At 44.9% G+C, this 24,977-nt stretch overlaps 1 long non-coding RNA gene and 1 other non-coding gene across 2 annotated transcripts in view; one reads left to right on the forward strand and one right to left on the reverse strand.

Moving 5' to 3' along the window:
- The first annotated feature begins 9,047 nt into the window (after positions 1-9,047).
- Positions 9,048-24,977, forward strand: part of LOC146007104 (uncharacterized) — a 31,911-nt gene continuing 15,981 nt past the window's right edge. Inside the window, exons 1-2 of the long non-coding RNA XR_014444236.1 lie at positions 9,048-9,129; positions 12,230-12,355. This is a non-coding gene — a long non-coding RNA (uncharacterized LOC146007104). The remainder of the gene's footprint in view (positions 9,130-12,229; positions 12,356-24,977) is intronic.
- Positions 17,128-17,199, reverse strand: TRNAC-GCA (transfer RNA cysteine (anticodon GCA)). Its single transcript has one exon. It is a non-coding gene; the product is annotated as a tRNA-Cys (tRNA).

Raw genomic sequence — 24,977 nt, forward strand, 5'->3', positions numbered from 1 at the left:
TGCTTGAAGGTAATTATTTGCCATGCCATAAGTAGCTGGTTCTAATTTTGCATGGAATGTGTTGTAATTGTAATTTTCTCTTTCACCAGCATCCCCACCGCTTGGTCAAGAATCTCTTGAGGAGGTTGAGGAGTCTGTGCCACCTGCCACCAGTACCAGGCCCCTGCAGCAGCAGCCACTGACCGCGGCTGAATTGGCCACGTGGGGGCAGGTGCTTGGCAATATTCAGCAGCAGGGAGAGTCGGCATCAGAGCGGGTGCGTAGGACCGACGAGGTGTTGCAGGGTTTGGTCAGCAGCCAGCAGACTATCGCTGGGAGCCTGCAGGCTATGACTGCCACCCAGCAATCAATTGCTGCTAGCCTGCAGGTGCTGGCTGATCAAGCCCTGCGGCAAAATGACCTCCTCCTCCACCATAATGAGCTTATGGTGGAGCTAGTTGCCAGCAATAGGGTCCTATTGTCATCCGTTTCTGGTGCATTACCACCATCAGCACTCCCTGCTGCCAGAGGGTTAAGACGATCCACCCCCTCCCCAGCATCTGCTCCACCTGGCCCACCATCTGACCGTGGCCGTGGCCGTGGCCGAAGAGCTGCTGCACGTGGCAAGGAGCCTGCCAGGGGCAAACGTGCCGCAAATGAACTTGTGTCCGTATTAATCTCCACCCTTATGTCTTCCCAAATCTTTCATTGAGCTGTGTGTGTCAGCTTCCTGTGTCCAATTCCGTGCAGAGGGTACCCACATTTGCCCTCGCTTCGAATGTCATGTTTGGTTCCCCTGTTGGCCTCTTTCGGCTACCATTACTGTCTGCTGTACTTGAAGTGTTGGTGCTATACTTTTGTTGTGAAGCCACCTGATGTGTTCCTAATGATTCTGCTGTGGCTATGTATGTCTAGAATACATGTATTTATTATATGTTATTTAATTTTCTTCCTGCTATGCTACCTTTTATTTTGTGGCGATTTCTAATTTATTTTATAAGTTCATTTAATAAATGTTTTTTTGTTTCCCCCAAATGTGTGGTTTAATTGATACATGTAGAAGTGACATGTGTATTTGTATTATTACTATTAAGTTGTGTTCATTATTTGCAGTGTAAAAGTGTGTGAAAAGTGCAGCATATATGTGTGTGTTTAGTAATGTTCCATTTAAGCTGCAATGGTTCCAATTGAAGCAGTGACAAGCGTGTAATTAACAAGGAATGAGTAAAGGAGGTGATTGTATTGTGTTCAGCTGACATTGGTTGAGGTGCGGCCGTCCTGATTAGGCGTTCCGATTGCCTAGCGCATGACCGAGTGGTGTCCGCAAAGCAATACTTGCTTATGGACACCGCATATTTCTAGCCTTTTTGTTCGCGTGCATTCGGTGTGCTGTCCGAATGCACGCCCACCAAAATAAGTGCACTCCCCCGTGTCCGCCCATGTTTCCGCCCAGTTTAGCCCACTTTGAAAGTACGCCCCTGTGTCATTCCGAATGACGCCCATAATACGCCCATATTTCCCGAGTGATTGCGGTGCACATTTCTGTACGGTATTAGTGAGTACAAGTACGTAGACCATGCGTGGCACATGCGCATAGCGTTCCCCACGCATGCGCAGACGGCTAAAAAACGCCATCCGAAAGTATACGGAAATGTACGCACCAACCAGAATAAGGCCCATAGGGAGACTGTTATACACCCACATGCCACATCTGACCTGGTAGCAGAAGTAACAAAAGTCTAATTGCGTCAGTTTGGAGTTTGCAGCCTAGCGAACAGGTAATCGCCACCCGGCCGAATGCCACCCACCCCCGCTGTGTGAATCCCCTCACTAGCTTGCAAGGGGATGTGTTTGATAACACATCCCTTTGCATGCAGCTGCACGGGCAAAAAAACATTTGACAATCGCTCACCATCGAATGATTTTTCCTACGTTTCTAACGAAAAGTCAACCTAGACTGACTTTTCATTTCAATGCTGTCTTCCGAATTCAGGGTGGGAGCTGACGACATGTGACATCAGTTGCCCACCCCGAGTAGGCAACAACAAGTCTGCGTTCACAGAGCAATAATGGCCAGCGGTTTTTTTTATGGGGATGCCCATAAACCGCTAGGTGTTTCCCTGCCCGCCCCCTTCCCTCCCACTATGGAGGGCTCGGCTCGGTGAGTGTGAAATTTGGCCCATAACCTACGGGTATGAATCAGCCCCCCTTATTTTCGTTCAAAATAAATACGTTTTCATAAGTATACATCAACGTAATGTATTGAGCAAGAAATCTGAGATCTGGTCAGTGATAAATCTGAGATGACTCACATAATTAGTGACGATCCAAGCTGTTTGTGCGACTCTTGCATCTGTCACATACAAATAAGGTTTTTATTATTCGTAGGCATATGTTTGGTCTCACTATCCTCACTCCCACCCTTTACACATTTACCAGCACAATCATATGCAGACACACACACACATACAGATTAATGTGACCCAATGAATGCACTGAAGCCAGCACTGCTTGCTTTCCCTACATTAATATGGTGAGCTGGACATTTTATGCTGAAACAAATATTTATTTTATAAACGACATAATTTGTACATCTCTTCTTAATGGCTAAAACATTGGGAACTCATGTCTGGAATATGTTTTATTCAAGAAAAGACAAATGGTTAGTAAAGCCAAACAATTGCTCCGTTACTGTCATTATCATCTGCACAATGGCCCTTATTCTGATCGGTGCGGCCGGATCCGAATATGCGGCCAGGACCGTGCGTGCGAAACCCCGCCTTCCATACGGATCGCCAACTCCGTCCGTACGCGGTAAGAAGCTGGCCGAACGGACCGCACGTGTATTTTTCATGGAATACGCCTCCTCCATGTCAGGGAACCTCCCCCATCATTCGATGGTCGCAGACCATCGAATGCAGGACCGAGTGCTCCACCAGCTCCCGCAACCTCAGACCACACGGACATTTTTCCGTGCAAAAGCAGAGATCTGGGCGGGCAGCTGACATCCGGCGATGTCATATGTCCGCCCCCTACACGTGCGTCACGGCCGCATTACCATACGTACGCCCAGCGTTTGCATGGGAACGCCCATGAAACGCGGGGCGTATGCATATGGTAATGAGCCCAAATAGCCCTTCACGCCCCTCTCCACCCCCTGTTCAGAGTGTTCACATTTCATACACAGTACAATACTGTCCCAGCTGTTATATACAGCACCATACTGTAGTTATACACAGTACAATACTGTCCCAGCTGTGATACAGCACCATACTGTCCTGGCTGTTATATACAGCACCATACTGTGGTTCTACACAGTACAATACTGTCCCAGTCATTATATACAGCACCATACTGTGGTTATACACAGCACCATACTGTCCCAGCTGTTATATACAGCACCATACTGTGGTTCTACACAGCATAATACTGTCCCAGCTGTTATATACATCACCATACTGTGGTTATACACAGCATAATACTGTCCCAGCCATTATATACAGCACCATACTGTGGTTATACACAGCACCATACTGTCCCAGCTGTTATATACAGCACCATAATGTGGTTATACACAGTACAATACTGTCCCAGCTGTTCTATACAGCACCATACTGTGGTTATACACAGTACAATACTGTCCCAGCTGTTATATACAGCACCATACTGCGGTTATACACAGTAAAATACTGTCCCAGCTGTTATATACAGCACCATACTGCGGTTCTACACAGCATAATACTGTCCCAGCTGTTATATACATCACCATACTGTGGTTATACACAGCATAATACTGTCCCAGCCATTATATACAGCACCATACTGTGGTTATACACAGCACCATACTGTCCCAGCCATTATATACAGCACCATACTGTGGTTCTACACAGCACCATACTGTCCCAGCTGTTATATACAGCACCATACTGTGGTTCTACACAGCATAATACTGTCCCAGCTGTTATATACAGCACCATACTGTGGTTCTACACAGTACAATACTGTCCCAGCCATTATATACAGCACCATACTGTGGTTCTACACAGTACAATACTGTCCAAACTGTTCCGTACAGCACCATACTGTGGTTATACACAGTACAAAACTGTCCCAGCTGTTATATACAGCACCATACTGTAGTTATACACAGTACAATACTGTCCCAGCTGTGATACAGCACCATACTGTCCTGGCTGTTATATACAGCACCATACTGTGGTTCTACACAGTACAATACAGTCCCAGCTGTTATATACAGCACCATACTGTGGTTCTACACAGCATAATACTGTCCCAGCTGTTATATACATCACCATACTGTGGTTATACACAGCATAATACTGTCCCAGCCATTATATACAGCACCATACTGTGGTTATACACAGCACCATACTGTCCCAGCTGTTATATACAGCACCATACTGTGGTTCTACACAGTACAATACTGTCCCAGCCATTATATACAGCACCATACTGTGGTTCTACACAGTACAATACTGTCCAAACTGTTCTGTACAGCACCATACTGTGGTTATACACAGTACAAAACTGTCCCAGCTGTTATATACAGCACCATACTGTAGTTATACACAGTACAATACTGTCCCAGCTGTGATACAGCACCATACTGTCCTGGCTGTTATATACAGCACCATACTGTGGTTCTACACAGTACAATACAGTCCCAGCTGTTATATACAGCACCATACTGTGGTTCTACACAGCATAATACTGTCCCAGCTGTTATATACATCACCATACTGTGGTTATACACAGCATAATACTGTCCCAGCCATTATATACAGCACCATACTGTGGTTATACACAGCACCATACTGTCCCAGCTGTTATATACAGCACCATAATGTGGTTATACACAGTAAAATACTGTCCCAGCTGTTCTATACAGCACCATACTGTGGTTATACACAGTACAATACTGTCCCAGCTGTTCTATACAGCACCATACTGCGGTTATACACAGTAAAATACTGTCCCAGCTGTTATACACAGCACAATACTGTCCCGGCTGTTATATACAGCACCATACTGTGGTTATACACAGTACAATACTGTCCCAGTAAATTGTCGAGCATTGTCTCTTGACAATTTGATATATTTTGAACCATTGTTATCTATATCTATATATCCCTTCTCCCGGGAGGGCACCCAGACCTATACATCTGAAACGTGGAGTGCCGGTCATTTCTTATATATATATATATATATATATATATATATATATATATATATATATATATATATGATAAATAACAATGCCATGTATTATTCCGTTCATGCTTAATGGCAGTGTGCTATATAATATATTCTGTTTTAATTATACTGGACGAGTTCTATTACAATGCAAGTACCTTTTCTCTTGGGGTGCTGGATGACGCTCCGACAGTGGGGATCCCGACAGTCAGTATCCCGACGTCGGGATCCCAACTGCCGGTGCTCCGACAGGGGGGATCCCAACTCAAAGGGGCTATTCTCCCTTGTGAGAGTCCACGACCCCCCATAGAGGGAGAATATAACATTTGGCGAACATAGCGAGCCACCGGGCCCGCAGCATGGCGATGTGCAGCAAGCCAGCAAGGGGCTTCCTTGCGCTTGCCCCCCTGTCGGAGCACCGGCAGTTGGGATCCCAACGTCGGGGTACTGACTGTCAGGATCCCTACTGTCGGAGCCCCAAAGCACACCCTTCTCTTGTACCTTTCCCTTCTACCCATTCTCCTTTTTTATTTCTTTATCCTAATCCTGCCCCTATGTTACTTATATTCAATAAAAAAAAATGTATATTGAAATCATAAAGAAAATGGACATAAACCTTTGAATTTGAATATCTCAGCTCCTTCATAAATCTTCTGTTAATACAGAGTTAATGCCTTTTTCTACCAAATTTTAACTAGCACATATCTCTTACTGATAATGTCATCCACCTGTTACTAACACCTCTGGAGTGTGGACATGTACTGTGCTAATACATCATGACACATATGTACTGCTTTACTTAGGTAAAAGAAAATGCGTTTACAAACCACTTTCACTCTCAAATGGCTTTGGAATACCGGTAAAAAATAACTAAATGGCCTGGTGCACATTATTACCTAGAAGTCCCAGTATAATGTCTGTTAAGTTAATGCAAAGTGGCATCCTAGTCACCGGTCATCTTCACAATACAGTAAAAATGACTAATGCTGATCAATATAAGTAATACGCCTCTCAGGTAAAAGTTACACATTTCGTTCTTTTAAAACTAACACCTTTTATTACACAAATCAATGAGCATGGCTTCTGTAAAACATACTTGAAAACCTTGTTCATCACAGAAAACATCTAATTAAAAAACCTCTCTTTTCTGTATCCGGTACTAGAAGCCTGCCTGTCTGGATGCATAATATGAGTAGCTGATTCTTTACTCCGTATGAACTTTCCAGAAGTGCACTTTCAGGAGGAATGCATTAAAAGACAACAAAGCGTTTCTAATTATGTTGTACTGTATTCTACATTATTGCACTGTAATATATTAACCCAGCTTGATCATTTTGCAGCATAGTATCTCCTACTTGTTTGTAGAGTGTAAAATATACACGAAGGGTGCATGAACAAGTATTTATTTAGACCTTGTTATGTACAGTACATATTTAATTAAAAAAAAATAAAGCTTGAAATGCCATGGATAAGCTACATATAAATATTTAAATACAAATAGAAACATTTGCAAGACAGATTGCATTCTGTATTATGACATCAAAAGCAGCAAGTAAAATCAAACATAAGAGTGCTCTAATGTCATCAGCCAGTATTTGTTGGGCTTTCCTAATGTCTGTCCAGGCTGAAGGTGAACCATGTACCTGATGTTACTTTCTGCAAGGATGACCTGCAATTCGGAGAAGGTGCCAGAAGGTTCCTCGCCATGACCGGACCCATGGCTGCCTACCCTCCTGCATTATCCAGGAGACTCCCTGAAATAGCAGCAATCTCCCTCTCTCCCTCATTAGTCTAGCAATCTCCTTCATTTCACCTAGCCCACATTACACTGTTACATTTTGGGGAAAAAAGGAATGAGAGATAGATACATTTACAGCACCATTTCCCAGCACTTTATCACATACAGTATAGTATCTCTTACTAACTGCTTTGGGGCTCATCTACATTTGTATATAAGTTATTTTAAAAGATTCCTCTCAGATGTAGCAGAACACACCCATGCTTGTAGGTGCCACTTTCACAATCTCTTTTCACAATCTCTCCATATATGGAACTAGACACACCCCTGGGGAGGAGCATGACACATCCCCTCAATGGGGCCCTTTGCAAAATTTGATTTCCAACTATAATCTCCCTGAAAATGGTTTTCAAAAGTAGGCAAGTATGACCTGACCCTGTGGCAAGCTGAGAAGCCGCCTAAGCAAGGTGTCCCTGCAAGGGAAAAAGGAGTGTCTTACATCACCAGGCAAGTTTAGCTGACCAGGTAGGCTCGTGGGCATTGTAGATCAGTGGACAGAAATGGAAGCAACGCACTAGTTTGAGAAGGTCGCACAATAAGCTGAAAAACATGCACCAATAGTAATATAATATATATATATATTTATTGAATAAATAATAATAATGATAATAAAAGTTATAAATATATATGTTATTCTGAGGTGACCTTCAATCAATTTATAACAATGATATTAATCACACATGTAACAAATTTTAGATAGAATCATACACAGTAAAGTAAGTATCATAGTATATTGTGGTGATATTTTAATGATAATTGTTCCCAGTGTTTAGTTGGTTTGTTATATGCAACCAGCACATGGAACTGACAGTCCACCAAGTGGCTTGTGATAATTAATTCTTAATTCGGGGATTACTTGCCATGTTAGCTGATGGGTACAGGAGCCAATAATACCCCTTTTACACCAGAGCCTCGACCCGGAGGTTGGGAAGGGCACTCTATGTTTATAATAATGAAGGAGGGCACTCTATGTTTATAATCAGTGGCGTAACTACCTAATTTGAGCCACCCCGCCGCAAATTTTTTGCCGCCCTCCCCTTCCCCCTCCCCTCGGCGCTGCCCCCCCCCCCCCCATATGCCCGTACCTGCCCGCCTGCATCTGCGGTCAGGGTCCCATCCCTCCCGGCGCTGGCTCCTGCTGCTATAATGAAAAGTGACTCTTAGAAAATGGCTGCCCCCATACTGCAGACAGAAAATTGCAGTATGGGGGCAGTCATTTTCTAAGTGTCAATTTTCATTATAGCAGCAGGAGCCAGCGCCGGGAGAGACAGGACCGTGAGGGCAGGTACCGGCAGACAGCAGCGGGTAACTATAGCCCCGCAGACCCCCGGGGCCGGCGCCCACACTTTCTCTGCGCCTCCCCGCCACCACGGGGGCTGCGGAGCTATAGTTACTATAGCTAACTGTAACTGTTTATAATCATGCCTATTCCTGTACAAACACACATGGGGGACCTTATTTGAAAGAAGAGAGTCCCCTCTTTCAAACAACATCCCCTCTTAGTTGTTATCTGGTGATAATAGTAATAATAACACTGAGAAACCAAAAGAGGACATCCCGTTATGGGTGTAATGCTACTTTACCTGTACAGGTCATTTAACTGAAATCATGCCATCATTGCTATGTGCCCGCTCCACTAGCAAAAGGGAATGGTGCCGGTCAGCTTGAAACATAATAAAGACAGACCTGGTAGGCACAGGTGTCATGCCGAGTACAGCATTGGTGAATGAGGGCTGTCGAACTGCCATTCCACTGGGGCAGGGACTGATGTGAATGCTCAAATATTCTGCGGAATATGTGTGCGCTATATAAGAAAATGTTAATAAATAAATAAATTACATTGGTTCTTAGTGTCACAGTGAAATTTGCTTTATATATGTATCATTTGGCATTGTAATATGTACATGCTTATGAGTATTGTATGTTTCTACTTACTCTCGAGCAATGATTAGGAAGACAAACAGCTAGAATAAGTCCAAGCTGATCTGACAAATGACAGGCACATTTAGCGGTGCATTCCCTCCCACCTTTTTCTTCTCATACCACACTCCAACTTACAGACTGATGAATATATAAAGGGGTGGACAGCAAAACCTCTGAGATCTCACAACTTCCCCCTGGAATAAGGAGACCTGCAGGTGGGTAACCATTTAATACTTTCATTGTATAACAATTTGACAAATATGGATTAGGTTGCAAATATGAAGATGGCTAAGACCATGTCATATCATGTCAGTAATATTATTTATCACTTACAGACAATAAATGAACATTCACATTAATTAATTATGTGGCACAATGGGGACGGGGTGCTGTAAAGTGTATTTGTATTTGTATACAGTAAGTGCTGTAAAGTGTATTTATTTTAATTGTAATGACATTTTAAAGGGAAATTATCAAGATTTGTATGCACAAAAACTTTCATTATTATTCTTATCATTATTATGAATAAAAAATAATTTCTGTTTGCAATTGTAATGCAAAAAAAATTGAGACATAATAACAATAATAATAATAATTTCAAATGGAATTGTGAAAGGAATGATTATTATTACATTTTATTTATAAGGCAACACAAGTGGTACGCAGCGCCTTACACATTAGAACAATACAGGGTACACAGCACTAAACATAACAATAACTGAAGTACTAAAACAGAGCACAGATAACAATTATAAGCAGAATTCTCAGTACACAATACAGCTGAGATGTAGGGAAGCAAAGGAGTTGTCATGGGGCAGGTTGCCATAGGGAGAGATAAATGAAGTGAGAAGAGATGCTGGTATGGGCAGTCGATGAGTAGGAGAGAGTTGTAACTTAAGTGTGAGAGAAGAGGGCCCTGCTTCAAGGAGCTTACAGTCTATTGTAACTACTGTATTAACCTCTTCAGTGGTATGCCTGGAAATTTTCTGGACTCAGCTGCACTGGCGCAGCGGGCTGTCCCGGAAAATTTGCAGACATACCACCAATATGAAGTTGTGCCCCAATGGTGCCTGCAGCTGTGCACCACTGGCGCATCACCTCTCCGGGCACCCCCCCCCCCCCCCCACAGTGGTTGCTCCCCCCTCACCTCCCCTCATGTTGATCCCCCTTCGTCCAGCGATTGTACGCCGGAGCTCCCCTGCCACTGCCCCCACCGCCATTAGTTGTAGTAAGCAGACAGCAGGCTCGGGGATGTTCGACGGGACTCGGGAGTTTGTGCGCCCGAGTCCTCCCGAGCCACACCAAACATCCCAGAGCCTGCCACCTGGTCACTGTCTGCTGTGAATGGCAGCTGGGGCAGCAGCAGGGGAGCTCTGGCGTACAATGACCGGAGCAGAGATGAGGGGACACGGGGGGTGGGCGATGGAGGGGCGTGGCCCTACGTTCTGTGGTGGGTTTTGACCTGGTAGGTTTGTCTTGCCCCAGCAAAACCAACCAGTCAAGGGGTTAAACCAGTGGTTCCCAAACTGTGTGCCTAGGCACCCTGGGGTGCCTCAGGACACTTGCAGGGGTGCCTTGGGTTGGTGGATCAAGATCAATTCATATTATTTATGGTCAATGTACCAGGAAAAACCAGTGCTTGTGGCTGCCAATCATAACATATATGGACAAACAGAAGCAAATCCTGTCCCTCACCAGACAACTGTGACATATACACAATGCACTTCATTTAATTTTTTTTTTCTAAATTTCTCGATAAGAAGCATTTGGCCTAGGGGTGCCTTGAAAATATTTTGATGCTCTACGGTGCCGTGATTCAAAAATGTTTGGGAACCACTGGGTTAAACTATAACAAATAAATTCAGATTATGTATAACATATAATATTTTAAAATAATTAATAATACAGTATTTGTTGGTTTTATTAACAGTAGTATTATGTCGAAAGTAATTCCGGTTGTGAAAACACTTTCACACTGCTATAAGAAAATGTAATCCAAAAGCCTATTTTGATAATTATTGTAATGAAGAATACTTCTTACGTATAGCTGATTCTGGTGGCTATACTGCCAACACTACCTCAGATGGGGAAGCAACATAGCAGTTCCCATCTAACAACAGGTCATTAATCTGGACACGCGTTGCCAGAAGATAGGAAAATCACCACGGAAAGACAAAGCTTTTCTGCTATTTGGTAATACTGGCATACATGCAGACATAATCACTATATATTGTCTTCTATATTCATTAATATTTGATAATCAGGGAATTCTACGGGAAGTGTTAAGCAAGACTGGCCATTTCTTAGTGCTTCAAATTCAAATTCCAGGGAAAAAAAAAAAGCATAATGGGGGAAATTTACTAAGGTAAAATCGTATAAAAAATTTGTATTCGTACAGCAAAATATGATTTTTTATGCGTATTCGTATTTTCAGGATTTACTATCCTGAAAATACGGTGATGTGTATTCGTATTCATGGTGTATACATGGCGTATTCGTATTTTTGAATATGAATACGAATGAATACGACATTGACAGAATGTCTAGAAAACCCTAAATTTAAGCATTCCATATATTTGATACCATAAATGTCTGATTATTAATTCATTAATACCTTTGTTTTATGATGGTTAAATGTTTGCAAACTTTATTTCACGCACAAAATTATTATAAATATTACCGCCAGGCTAGTGTGTGTAGAGCACAGGTTCTCAAAGTCAGTCCTCAGGACCCCACACAGTGCATGTTTTGCAGGTCTCCTCACAGAATCATGTGAAATAATTAGCTCCACCTGTGGATCATGTAAAATGTGTCAGTGAGTAATGAGTACACCTGTGCACCTGCCGGGTGACCTGGAAAACGTGAACTGTGTGGGGTCCCGAGGACCAAGTTTGAGAACCACTGGTGTAGAGTGTATATAAAACATAAATGCATTGTGAGTTTAGACCTGGACCCCATCCCATAGATCTCTCTCATTATGATATGCAAATATTTCTAGTAATTACAGAAAAATCTGATATCCAAAATACCTCTGGTCTCAAGCATTTTTGGGAGACTCAACCTGTATATTGAAAATATTCCAGGACAATATAGGCGAATTCCAGGACAATATAGCATTCTTCAAATGCCTTGGTTTTTACCTACTAAATATTTTACCCCAGCAATATTAAGAGGAAGTCTTGGGAGATGAGGCTGCACTGTATATATTTGAGCCACACAATAAATCATTTTAGGGCATTAAATAATGATGCCTGAAGCAGGTTGGACTATAAATACAGATCTAATTTCATGTAATAAAATTACTGTTATTGACAGGAGAAAAGAAGTCAGAAAATGAATCCCTCCATCCTGGGAATATTTTATCTGCTGCTATGTGTCCAGGGCCGATCTCTGAACAATGAACATTTAAATGCTTTGGACTTATCAGAGAATCGAGATCTGGTGAGTAGTATTGTCTACATAACCAGGAGCATATCTATAAATTTTCCACCCCTCTGCCCAGAAAATGTCTGGTATCCCCCGTCATCTGATTTTAGTGCCACTTACATATAATTTCCTCAATAGTGACACTTAAGGTGCCCATACACTAGTAAGATTTATCTTCAGATCTGGCTGGTTGGAACAAAAACATGGTTATGGATGAGTGACAGTTGGTCATTTTTCCAGCATTTCCAAGCAAATGGTCAACTGTCATTTGCTCTCATCCATAACCATGTTTTCGTTCCAACCAGCCAGATCTGAAGATAAATCTGCGTGTGTATGGCCACCTTTACACCTAATGCCCCAGTACTGTTGCTCATATACATAATACCCCCAGTAGTGCAACTTACTCATAATTACCCAGTACTGCTGCCAGTGGTGTAGCTAGGTGCCATGGTGCCCGGAGCAAGGGCATGTTTCGTGTTAATTACTCGGCGGCCGGGGCGGCACATTGTGACTGCGCACTCACTGCACAGTCACTCTCACAAGTCATGACAAAAGCAGCAACCTCCTGGTGTCGGCTGTCTATCACCGGCGCCGGGACTCATAAAGGCCCCAGCTGCGGCGTGACTACAGCACTGCAGCCAGCACCCGAAGAGCAGCGCAGCAGCACAGTCACGAGACTGCTGCTGCACGCTGCCGGACCAGAGAGAGAGAGGAGCTGCACCACAGACCCGGTCCCCGGCCTTCAGGTACTTAGGTACCTAAAAGGTATTTAAAAGTGCCCGGGGGGGGGGGGGGGGGGGCGGCAATGCATTCCCTCTGCCCACCAATGTGCTTATTTTATATATACCCTACTGCCCACCAATGTGCTTATTTTATATATACCCGACTGCCCACCAATGTGCTTGTTTTATATATACCCCACTGCCCACCAATGTGCTTATTTTATATATACCCCACTGTGGGGTATATATAAAATAAGCACATTGGTGGGCAGTGGGGTATATATAAAATATATACTGTCACTATGATCATTGAAGGAGGGGTTGCCTGAGCAAGAGGAGAGCGGGCAATGAGGGGACCCCACTCACTGCCCCCCCCCCCCCCCCCCGCAGCCACCAGTATTAAAAAAAGAAACAAAAAACAAAACTATATATATATATATATAAAATATGCAACACATTATGTGTGTGTATGTATGTATATATACAGTGTGTGTGTGTGTGTGCGCGCACGCGAGCTCAACGCCGCAACTGGTAGGGGGGGGGCCCAGACTGATGGTCAGTCCCGGGCCCCAAGATTCCTAGTGGCGGCCCTGCACTCACACATAATGCCCACAGTACTGCTGCTTATACACATAATACCCTCAATAGTGCCACTCACACATAATGCCCCCAGTAATGCTGCTTTTACACATGGGGCCTAATTCACGTTGGCTCGGTAAGCAGCAAAAATTACTGCTTACCGAGCACTGAAATGCCACCCCACCAAACAATATGTAGGCTAACCTTCACACAGTCCGTACGCAGTGTACAATGCGCATGCATGGTCTATCAATGTTCAAACGGTAGTAGTGTCACTTAGATATAATGGGCCTAATTCAGCATGAATCGCTAATTTGAGAACTTTCAGCTGACTGCGAGTAGAAAGGCTTCGCCCAGACAAAAAGAAAAAGTGGCCCATGCAAATCTGTGAATGCATAGCAGAGCGATATACACACCGAGATCCATTGGCAAATCCCTAAACATCTAAGAGACTGTGCCGTCTGAGAAAATATTAGTAGGTCTGAAGTAATTGTCGCTGACATTAAAGACTCTCCTCAAAATCACCTGGGCACGCCTGCGGTTTTTGATCTACATCCAGCAAATGGCAGGTTTCTGCTCACAATATTGCCACATTTTGGAAATATCGTCCGTTATTGAATGCCCCCCATAATGTTCCCAGGAGTGCCACTCACACATAATGCCCCCAGTACTGCTGCTGCAAACTGCAATCCCCATTTATATAATTGGGGTCTATTGTACCAAAATATGGGGGAAATTTAGTATGATGGGAAATCTATTTCACATGAAGGGGGAAATTTTATAGGATGAGAGATTCAGAAAGTGAGAGTTTTTTTAAAGCGGCGATCATTCACGCTGCATAACCAGTTTGATTTTGAAGTGCAAATGATTGCTGCTTTAAAAAAACTCTCACTTTCTGAATCTCTCATCCTATTAAATTTCGCATATAATGTTGCTATGGAAAACCAATCAGAAATGTCTTCTTATTTATTTAGCATCTTCTAGAAGATAATATAGTATCTGATTGGTTGTCCATAGTAACAACTCATCTAAAATAGAACTCCCATCTTAATACATTTCCCCCTATGGGTCTGATTCAACATGGATCACAAAAGCAAAATCTTTTTCTAATGGGTTTTTTCACTGCAGGTGGGACAAATGTAACATTTTTACATGGGTGCTACAGCTACTGCCATTTTGAGTTAATGGTACCCCATTGTAGCCTATGGGCTGATTACCGCATTGCCGGCTGCTTACACACATTGGAACTTATTCTGGTTCACACACAGCGCACATGCAGCACTGCCTTAGCTTTGCGTGTGCCCTGTACAAGAACAAGGCGGGCAGCTGACATCCAGTGATTTCAGGGAAACCGCAGGCATGCCTAAGTCTGAAGCCGGCATTAAATATGCATGGGATCTCCTGCGTCTTCCCTGACACCAGAAAATAGCAGGTTAACACCCAGAAGCATCGGATTCCTGTCAATGACCTTGTAAATGGCCCATGATTCAAAAAACTAGCAGGATCTATATGATGCGTATATAATGTCCAGAGGAGTAGCGCCCCGTGCCCACAGGATTGGTGGCACTTAAACACATAACAGCACACATATATACACTGTATTTCACTCTCTCCCCTCCCCCATACTTACCTAGAAACTAGCTGCAGGACCTGTGGCAGGGCATCCTATCCCTCTGTAGCCCTGGTCTGGGTAGCCCCATCCCCTCTCTCAGGGGCGGATTGGCCCACCGGGAAACCGGGCCATTTCCCGGTGGGCCGGCCCAAAACTCCGTAAAAACGGGTTGGCCGCGTTCCCCCCTGGACATAATATATACTCAACCTGTATGTATATATATATATATATATATATATATACAGTATATAGCAGACTGTATTGAAGCAGCACTCCTCAAACCAATGTGGATATTCAGGTGCCATCCAAACGAACCCAAGCTAGGGATCGTAATATAACCATGATCCTGATGAAGAGGCGGAATTAAAAGGCCTCGAAACGTTGACTATGACTAGACGTCTGAGTGATTATTTGCTTGAGTGCCGCCGTCACGCTGGTTATATATATATATATCGCTAGGTTCGGCACTCACTGCATAAATATACAACGTCACGGTGCCTTCCTTGATAGTGCTCACTCTAAAGTTGCGTATCCCATGTAGTCTTTCAGATCGGCGGCACTCGTTAATGAAAACTCACAAGCAGACGCTGATAGATGCCAACGTTTCGATGGCGTCTATCAGACCTGACGAAAATTATATAAATCATTGAAACGTTGGCGTCTATCAGCATCTGCATGTGAGTTTTCATTACCGAGTGCCGCCGATCTGCAAGGCTATAGATATATATATTTTTTTTTGGGGTACTTGTTTCTTATCACGGCCACAATCGCGTGCATCGTGTGCCTTAACTTTAAGGCACACGATGCGACGCGATGCCCACGATTTCCCCATAGGCTTCAATGTTAAAATATTTTAACATTGAAGCCTATGGGGAAATCGTGGGCAACGCGTCGCATCGTGTGTCTTAAAGTTAAGGCACACGATGCCCGCGATGCCCACGATTTCCCCATAGGCTTCAATGTTAAAATATTTTAACATTGAAGCCTATGCGATGGACCCGATTTGTCCATAGGCTGTGAAGCCCGCGACGGGACGCAGGAATCTGTGAAGGTATCAGCGTCCCCTCGCGGGGCTCGCTGCGCTCGCCACGCTTCGGGCTCGGGGGCTCGCTGCGCTCGCCACACTAATCTATTCTCAACTCCATGCCGACGTGGATAGTAGGGGAATGAAAAGGTCGGAGGACGCGCACCGCCGCCCCTCGCGGGCTCGCTGCGCTCGCCACGCTTCGGGTTCGCGTCAATCGTGGGGGTGGCGGACACAATGGGGGGGCATTATTTTTTACACACATGACGGGGCCATACCCAATGAGAAATGGCCCATATTGGCCCTTTTAAAAATTTTTACTATGTTAAATGGACTCAGTTTCAATGTTAACATTTTTTAACATTGAAGCCTATGGACACGATGGACCCAATTTCTCCATAGGCTTCAATGTTAAAATAATTTAACATTGAAGCCTATGGAGAAATCGGGTACATCGCGTCGGTCGCGTCGTGTGCGTTTTGGTATGCACCTGACGCGACCGACACGATTTTTTCCGACACGACCACCACGATAGAAATCGTGGTGGCCGTGCTAGGAAACAAGTACCATTTTTTTTTTAAATACATGCTGACCACAGGGGGCCCTAGATAGAGGGGACCCAGGGGTACTGACCTCCTGAGCCCCCTTCCCCTTAATACGGCCCGTGTACATGGACAAATATTCTCTTTAAAGTGCTGCAGAATATGTGTGCTATATAAGTTACTTGTAATAAATATTTATTAGATATTTAAATGATATATCAGCAGTGAAGCTGTTTGTTTCTGAATATTTTCTGATTAGCCATAAAGATGTAAATGCAGGCACATTTTATTAAACAAATAAAAATTGGAGGGGGCACTCGGATTTGAACCAAGGACCTCTCGATCTGCAGTCGAATGCTCTACCACTGAGCTATACCCCCTGTGGCAATTTGTATGTTGAAGACTAGGTGCATGTAATATGAGCCACATGTATTCTGTATTTGTTCAGTACTGTTTGTTTTTATGGCTGATAGCATAGTTGCTTCTCTTGGAGGAGAGAAAAAGTAGATTAGCCATGCATAAAGCTGTAAAATGTAAAAGCATAATACATATTAACAATAATCTAAAGTCAGTCATGTTGAAAGGTACACAAATCCAGTGGTGTAGCTAGGTTCCACGGTGCCCTGAGCAAGTACGCCAGAGGCAGGGATATGGCACCATGACGTCATGGTGCCGCATCCCTGCCTCTGGCGTCCCAAACCGCCGAATACGCCGGATTTTTTACTTACCCCACTGACACTGATGCCGGGCACAGTGGGGAACGGGCAAGCAGGGCGGGGGAGCCGGCGGCAGAGCTCCGGCGCCAGGTGACATGTCGCCATCCAGAGCTTGTGCTCCGCCATAGCTACGCCTCTGCACAAATCAGTGCACAAAAATTCACAGGTTAACTATTCACTGAACTAATGGCCATACTTATACCTCTACTTTGTTCTCAAGCGATCACTAGCAGTGGCGGTTTTTACCTATGGGCTGCAGTCCCTAGGTAAAATCTGTCAGTGAAGATAGATGCAGTCCGTGAGACTGCACCTATTGGAAGGCAGTCCCATTGGGAGGGGATCCCTCCCTCTGGGGCTGCCTCCTTGACTTCTATGGGCTGCAGCCAAAGCAGCCCATAGAACCTGGTGTATGCGTAGCACTGAGGCCAATACTGCGCATGCAGACGGGGCGGGGGAAGGGGGGTTTGGGAGTGCCGGCATCGCGGATAACTGGGGCCCCCCTTACTACAATGAGGTAGGAGCCGCAGCTTCTCACTAGTATTGCAGTTTTATGAGTCCAGACTCAATTAAATCTATATCATACTTGCTTAATTTTCTAAATCATGCGAGGACTCATGGTTTTTCTTGTAGGTCCCTGCAGAGTGGTTACACCTCCCGCATTCTGCCCACTTGCCCAAGTGGGCAAATGGGAAGATAAATACAATATATTTGTGGTCTATCAGGCAGAGGCGGGGCCTAATGACGTGATTGCATAGCTGTATCATTTTAGCCAAACTCTCTATTCAAATATGCGCAATCATGTCAATTACCAACAACAAATAGGATCCAATGGTTAATTTTTTGATCCATAGAAGTCCCCTAGTTAATGTTATACCCATTAGCAGTGCCCTGGACCAATTATGTAAAATTGTAGGACTGCCAGTTTTAAATTTAAATAGGCCATACAGTGCCTCCAGTTTATATTATGCCACATTAAAGTTTTTAAGGGCCCCTATGTACCATTCAATGGTGAAAATGTACTTTATATAACACATGTAAATTTAACAAAGAAAGTGGGCCCCTCTCAGCTCTGGGTCTGGCTATACCAGGGCTGGGCAATTGCGGCCCTCCAGATGTTGATGAAGTACACATACCAGCATGCCTTGCATCAGTTTCAGCATGGCCACATAACAAAACTAATGCAAAGCATCCTGGGATGTGTAGTTCATCAACATCTGGAGGGCCGCAATTGCCCAGCCCTGGGCTATACCCTCTATCTTAACCCTCAGTGGAGTACAAAACAGCAACACAAGCTCAACTTGGTTTTAATTAGCATGCACAATATCGCAGTGGTGGTTTAATTAATTAATTAGCCTGCATGAATGTATATATGGGATACCCATGAAGCATATACATCCTAGTAGATAGATTAGATAGATAGATAGATAGACAGACAGATAGATAGATAGATAGATAGATAGATAGATAGATAGATAGATAGATAGATAGATCGATCGATCGATCGATCGATCGATCGATCGATCAATCGATCGATCAATCGATCGATCATAGTTGGGCAGTACGGATGGTGTAATGGTTAGTGTTACTGCCTCACAGCACTGAGGTCATGGGTTCGATTCCTAACTGTGCGGAGTTTGTATATTCTCCCTGTATTTGCGTCTGTTTCCTCTGGGTACTCCGGTTTCATACCACAACCCAAAAATATACTGGTAGGCTAATTGGCTCCCAACAAAAAATTAGCCCTAGAATGTCTGTATGTACATGTGATAGGGAATATAGATTGTAAGCTCCACTGGGGCAGGGACTGATATGAATGCTCAAATATTCTCTGTAAAGTGCTGCGGAATATGTATGCACTATATAAATAAATAGATAAACTCATTCCACATTTTATGATATTGTCAGTAAGGAAAATTATAGCACATAGCTGTCATAACTACTGTATATAGAATAGGACCTGAATGACATTACTGACGTAGCATGGGTTATGTGTATGTCCCAGCCATAAATACAGTACAGATGCATGGAAATATGGGGGTTATTCAGACTGTTCGCAAAGCATATTTTTTTAAGCAAATGGACAAAACCATGGGCCTTATTCTGGTCTGTGCGGCCGAAACCGAATATGCAGCCAGGACCGTGCGTCCTAAACCCCGCCTTCCGTACGGATCGCTCACTCCGTCCGAATGCGGTAAGCCGCTGACCGCACGGAGCACGAGTGGATTTCTCATGTACAGATGTAGCAGGATTCATCTTTGCAGGGGATGGCGATGGCGTCGCCATCGCCATCCCCTGCCCCGCCGCCATCTGTATGCCGGAAGGGGACGCGCGCGCACGAGGTGCGCGTGCGTCCCCTTCCGACGGAGCTGCCCTCGGTCGCCCGGTGCCCACACCGGGCGACCGCACCCCCCCCGCAGCCTCCTCGGGTCCCCCCCTGCCCCCTCGAGCGGGAGGCGGACAGTAATGCGTCCGCCTCGCCGCCCGGATACTGAGACGCGCGTGCGTGGGGGACGCACGCGCGTCTCAGTCAGATAGCGGCGCTGTGTTGCTGGCGATGCGCCAGCAGCATGCTGCTGGCGCATCGCCAGCAAGGATAAGACCAGATACATCTGTATACACCTCCTCCATCTCTGGGAACCTCCCGCATCATTCGATGGTCGCATACCATCAAATGCAGGACCGAGTGGTCAGGCAGCTCCCGCGAGCTCAGACCACTCGGGTATTTCTCCATGCAAAAGCAGGGATCTGGGCGGGCAGCTGACATCCGGCAATGTCATATGTCCGCCCCCTACACGTGCGTCACGGCCGCATTACCATACGTACGCCCAGCGTTTTCATGGGAATGCCCATGAAACGCGGGGCATATGCATATGTTAATGAGGCCAAACAGCCCTTCACGCCCCTCTCCTCCCCCTGTTCGTAGTGTAAACAATTCATGCGGAATTTGGATGTATGTCCCTTTCGCACATGCGCAGATATGCCTCTGCACATGCGGAAACACAAAACATCGGCGGAACGAACGCACGCGGACATATCCGCACCAACCAGAATAAGGGCCCATGTGCACTGCAGGTGGGGTAAATGTAATATGTGCAGTTAGATTTGCGTGAGTTATTTTGTTTCTGTGCAGAGTAAATACTGACTGCAATTTAGATTTCAGTTTCAACAAACCTCACCAAATCTAACTCTCTCTGCACATGTTACATTTGGCCCACCTGCAGTGCAACATGGTTTTGCAAATTTGATTTAAAAAAAATGTGCTTTGCGTTTAGGTCTGAATAACCCCAATATCCGCTAACTTCCTCAAATCCCCCGATCTGTGCATCGGGATCAAAATGCAAGATGGCGTATGTGCTATGTATTGTAAGAATGGAAACAATCATATTAAGCTTTTTGGTATAGTAAATAGTAAGCACATTCAGTCACAAGGAGCAACCAACCAGCTTCACGCTAAGGGCCTGATTCAGACCTGTTCGCTAGGCTGCGTATATCTGCAGCCTAGCGAGCAGGTAAAGGCCGCCTGCTGCCCTGTTGAACACCCCCACTCGCAGCCGCCAAAAATCCACTCACTAACATTCTAGTGGACAAATTCTTGTACACATGCGCTCGCATGCAGCTGCACGGGAGGGAAGTTATTAGATGTTGCTCTCCATCTCATTATTATTTTTCCCTTCAATAATAAAAGTCAGTCTAGACTGACTTTTATTCTGGCCGCAGATGGCCGAATTCGGTGTGGGCGCTGCCGTCATGTGACATCAGCCTCCTGCCTCAGACATGCCTGTGTTCACAGGGGTAAACCCAGCGTTTTTATTGGTGCACCCACTGTTTTTGTGGGCACGCCCATGAAATGCTGTACGATCCCCTGCGTCCACCCCTGCCCTCTCAACCGGGAACAAATGTCCCAGTGAGTCTGAAGGCGTTTGCTTTAGGGGTTTGCACGTGCACATATTCGCACATGCACATACCGCCCACATCGGACAGGGGAGCGAATTCAGCCAGCACGAATCGCCCCCTAAGTGAAGTTACATTGCGTGCACCTAGCAATATTGCACACAGCATTGCCTGTGTATATGAAGTTGTTGGAAAGCAGCCTTGCATGCCATTCGCCTGGTCCAACACTGAAGAGACTAGTCCTCTTTTGTGCACTGTAACAGAACCGCAGGGCAAAAGGTATATCAAACAGGGCATACAGATGGAGCCGCTCTCCTGCTTGCTGCCAGCTTGCCATATCACTAAAGCTGGCGGAGAGCGGGTCAGGGACACGTGAGCATCTCATTGCCATGAATGGGGCGGACGGCGGTATCTGGCGGATGGCGATTGGTGCGATGGGAGCCGCTCTGATGAGAGTGGCTCCATCTGTACTTTGTCTATTGTAGGGGTACAGGGATTACGCTTTACAATCAAAAACCACCTGCTACTGACGCCTCCAACTGTGTGGTAAGAAATGAAGTAGCATCTTTACTTCTGGGTATGCTTGTGGTCACTCTGCTGCCTCTTGGATGGCGAATGTCTCTCTGATCACTTACTGCGGACCAGTTCTGCTTGGGTTACACTGGGCTCAAACTCAGAGCAGCCAGAAACTGGACAAGTGTTAAAGGTGCCCATAGACGGTCCGTTCCCGGACCGTCCGTTTTGTACTATGCGATGCGCGCTCCCGCGCATCACATAGTACGGTACAAAAAGTATGTGCTGCACATACTTTTTGTACTAGCTAAACTTCGCATCGGATCGCATTGCATGCACACCGCATGCACTAGGCATGCGATCCGATGCGAAGCGTGCTAATTAAGACCCAAACGGATCCGTTTAATGGACCGTGTATGGGCCCCTTAATACTTATCTGATGGCTACAGGATACACAGTAGATGGAGCATTCTTGGGAGAATTTAAGATCGTACTCTGAGTTGAAGGTACCAGGAATAGACACCTGCATTTGGCGGGGCAACCGGGTACCGTTTACCTACTTGTTGGCAGCGAATATACGCAGCCTAAAGAGCAGGTCTGAATCATCCCCAGAATACTGTATTTTCTGCTCTAGTAGATTATACTGTAACGTGAGCTATGCCATACTTTCCTTACTAGTGATCCCAGAAAATTGCATACCTCTCTACTAATTTTGGAGTCGTGAACCAAATGATACTTATAACTTTACAGTAAAAAGAATCTTGTGCGCTTTGTATTCAGGGCTGAATTAAGGCTTGTGGGGGCAAAAGTTTGTAAGGGCCCCTATGTACCACCCAATGGTGAAAAATGTATGACACATGTAACTTTGACATGGAAGGAGGGCTTCTCTCAACTCTGGGCCCCATATCAGCTACACTCCCTGCACCTATGGTAGCTCTGCCCTTGCACAAAGTACAGAAGGGCCATCAAACACTGACTGCCCATGGCAACCAATCAGCACTGAAGTAACATCTATAATTTGCATATTGTAAAATTATACAGAGCAGCCGATTGGTTGTGATGGACCACTTCTCCTCTGGCTCACTGCTCCTCCCTTATCACTGGTTCATACATCTACCTTCTGTTTTTCCTCTACCCCTATTAAAAAATGTGTGGCTCCATCTTTTATGGTCATATTGATTAGACCTCTCCGGTTACACTTGTGAATGAAGGTTATTGTGATTTTTAGTTGTGTTACCATACACTTTCCGGTTATTATCATGTTTGTATTTGCTTATGCTGACTTTTCAATAGATAATGTCTATTTGAAAAGAAGAAAGTGTACGTGATAGTTGTAAAGTCCTTCATTTGTTGTTCATAGTTTGTTCGAGTTCCTTCTTAATAGAGAAGTCGTTGATGCATTTAATGAGCAAACACCAGTGGTATCCTGTACTTTGCTACTTAATGGATTTAATAGGGTATCCCTTGTAGCTCTCCTTGAGATTACAGGAGCTATTGCCTTTATCCTGATCCATTAGACAAACTGGCCCTATAACAAGTCCGTTTGTGTGATCAATGACATATAAGATGCTTTTAAGGTAGATTGCATCAGACTGAAATGCAAGCTGTACAAAAAGGTGACTTCCTTTAAAAGCATGTGGTTCATCTGTCTCTGCTTCCTTTCATCAAAGCAAAGTACCAACAAAGCTAGATATCGATCTTTAATAACTTATTGCTCCATGAAACCTGGACCCAATGACGCTTCCAGAATGCACTATGGGTTTTACAGCTAATAAGAGTTATCTCCAGCATAGGAGCCAGCTCTGTAGGCATTGCAGGTGCTGTGAGCACCACCAGCAGTTATGCTGCCGATGGTACTAACCATGTCTGTGCATGCAGGGCAGCTCTCAGGGCACATCCGCTTCTTTACATTAAGCCTCATAGGATGCCCATTGACACAGGTCTGTGTCTTTGGCAGCAAGTGGTGGCGTTATAAAAACTCCACTGACTCCTGCTCCAGCTGCGGCAGGTTAAAGATGGTTAATGCTTCGGCAGCCATAACTGACACAATGTAATAAGTGGTGACAGGATGCTGACTGACTATTCTAACTATGTAAGCTCCGGCTAGCCGCAAATATACTGACTATGCTGACTACACGCTAACTGCGTAACACTGACTGACTACGCTAACTACATAAGCTCCGGCTAGCTGCGGGATGCTGATTCTGACAGGGCCACTGACTACGCTAACTACGCTGGCCGTGGGAACACTATGCTGATTCTGACAGGGCTGCTGGCTATGCTGGCCGTGGGAACACTATGCTGATTCTGACAGGGCCGCTGGCTATGCTGGCCGTGGGAACACTATGCTGATTCTGACAGGGCCGCTGGCTATGCTGGCCGTGGGAACACTATGCTGATTCTGACAGGGCCGCTGGCTACGCTGGCCGTGGGAACACTATGCTGATTCTGACAGGGACGCTACACTGACTATGTAACTGCCGCCATGAAACTACGCTAACTACGCTGGCCGAGGGAACACTATGCTGATTCTGACAGGGACGCTACGCTGACTACGTAACTGCTGCCGTGGAACTACACAAGTACCAAATAAATTGGTAAAGAAGTGGGGATAGGTAACTGAGAGTAATACATTTTCATCAGTATTGTAACCACACCTCCCAACTGTCCTTCTAGCAGAGCATCTGTATTTCAGCAGAGAGGGACAGAATGAGCCTTATGTGGGTATCTTAACTCATTTATTTAGAATATTGGGAGGTATGTTGCAACTACTTAATTGTTTAAGGCAGTGGTTCTCAAACTCAGTCCACGTTTTCCAGATCATCTACTAGGCACACAGGTACAATTATTACTCAATGACAAATATTAAAAGATCCACAGGTGGAGCTAATTATCTCACTTGTAATTCTGTAAGGAGACCTGAAAAACTGTGGGGGGGACTGAGTTTGAGAAAATGTGGTTTATGGTATGCACCTATTTGCCTTTAGATCCCAGTGCAATTTAAATAGCCTGATTGAGAGTTGCATGCAGATCATGAG

Source organism: Crinia signifera, chromosome 6 (assembly GCF_055691185.1).
Source record: "Crinia signifera chromosome 6, ASM5569118v1, whole genome shotgun sequence".
Lineage (NCBI taxonomy): Eukaryota > Metazoa > Chordata > Amphibia > Anura > Myobatrachidae > Crinia > Crinia signifera.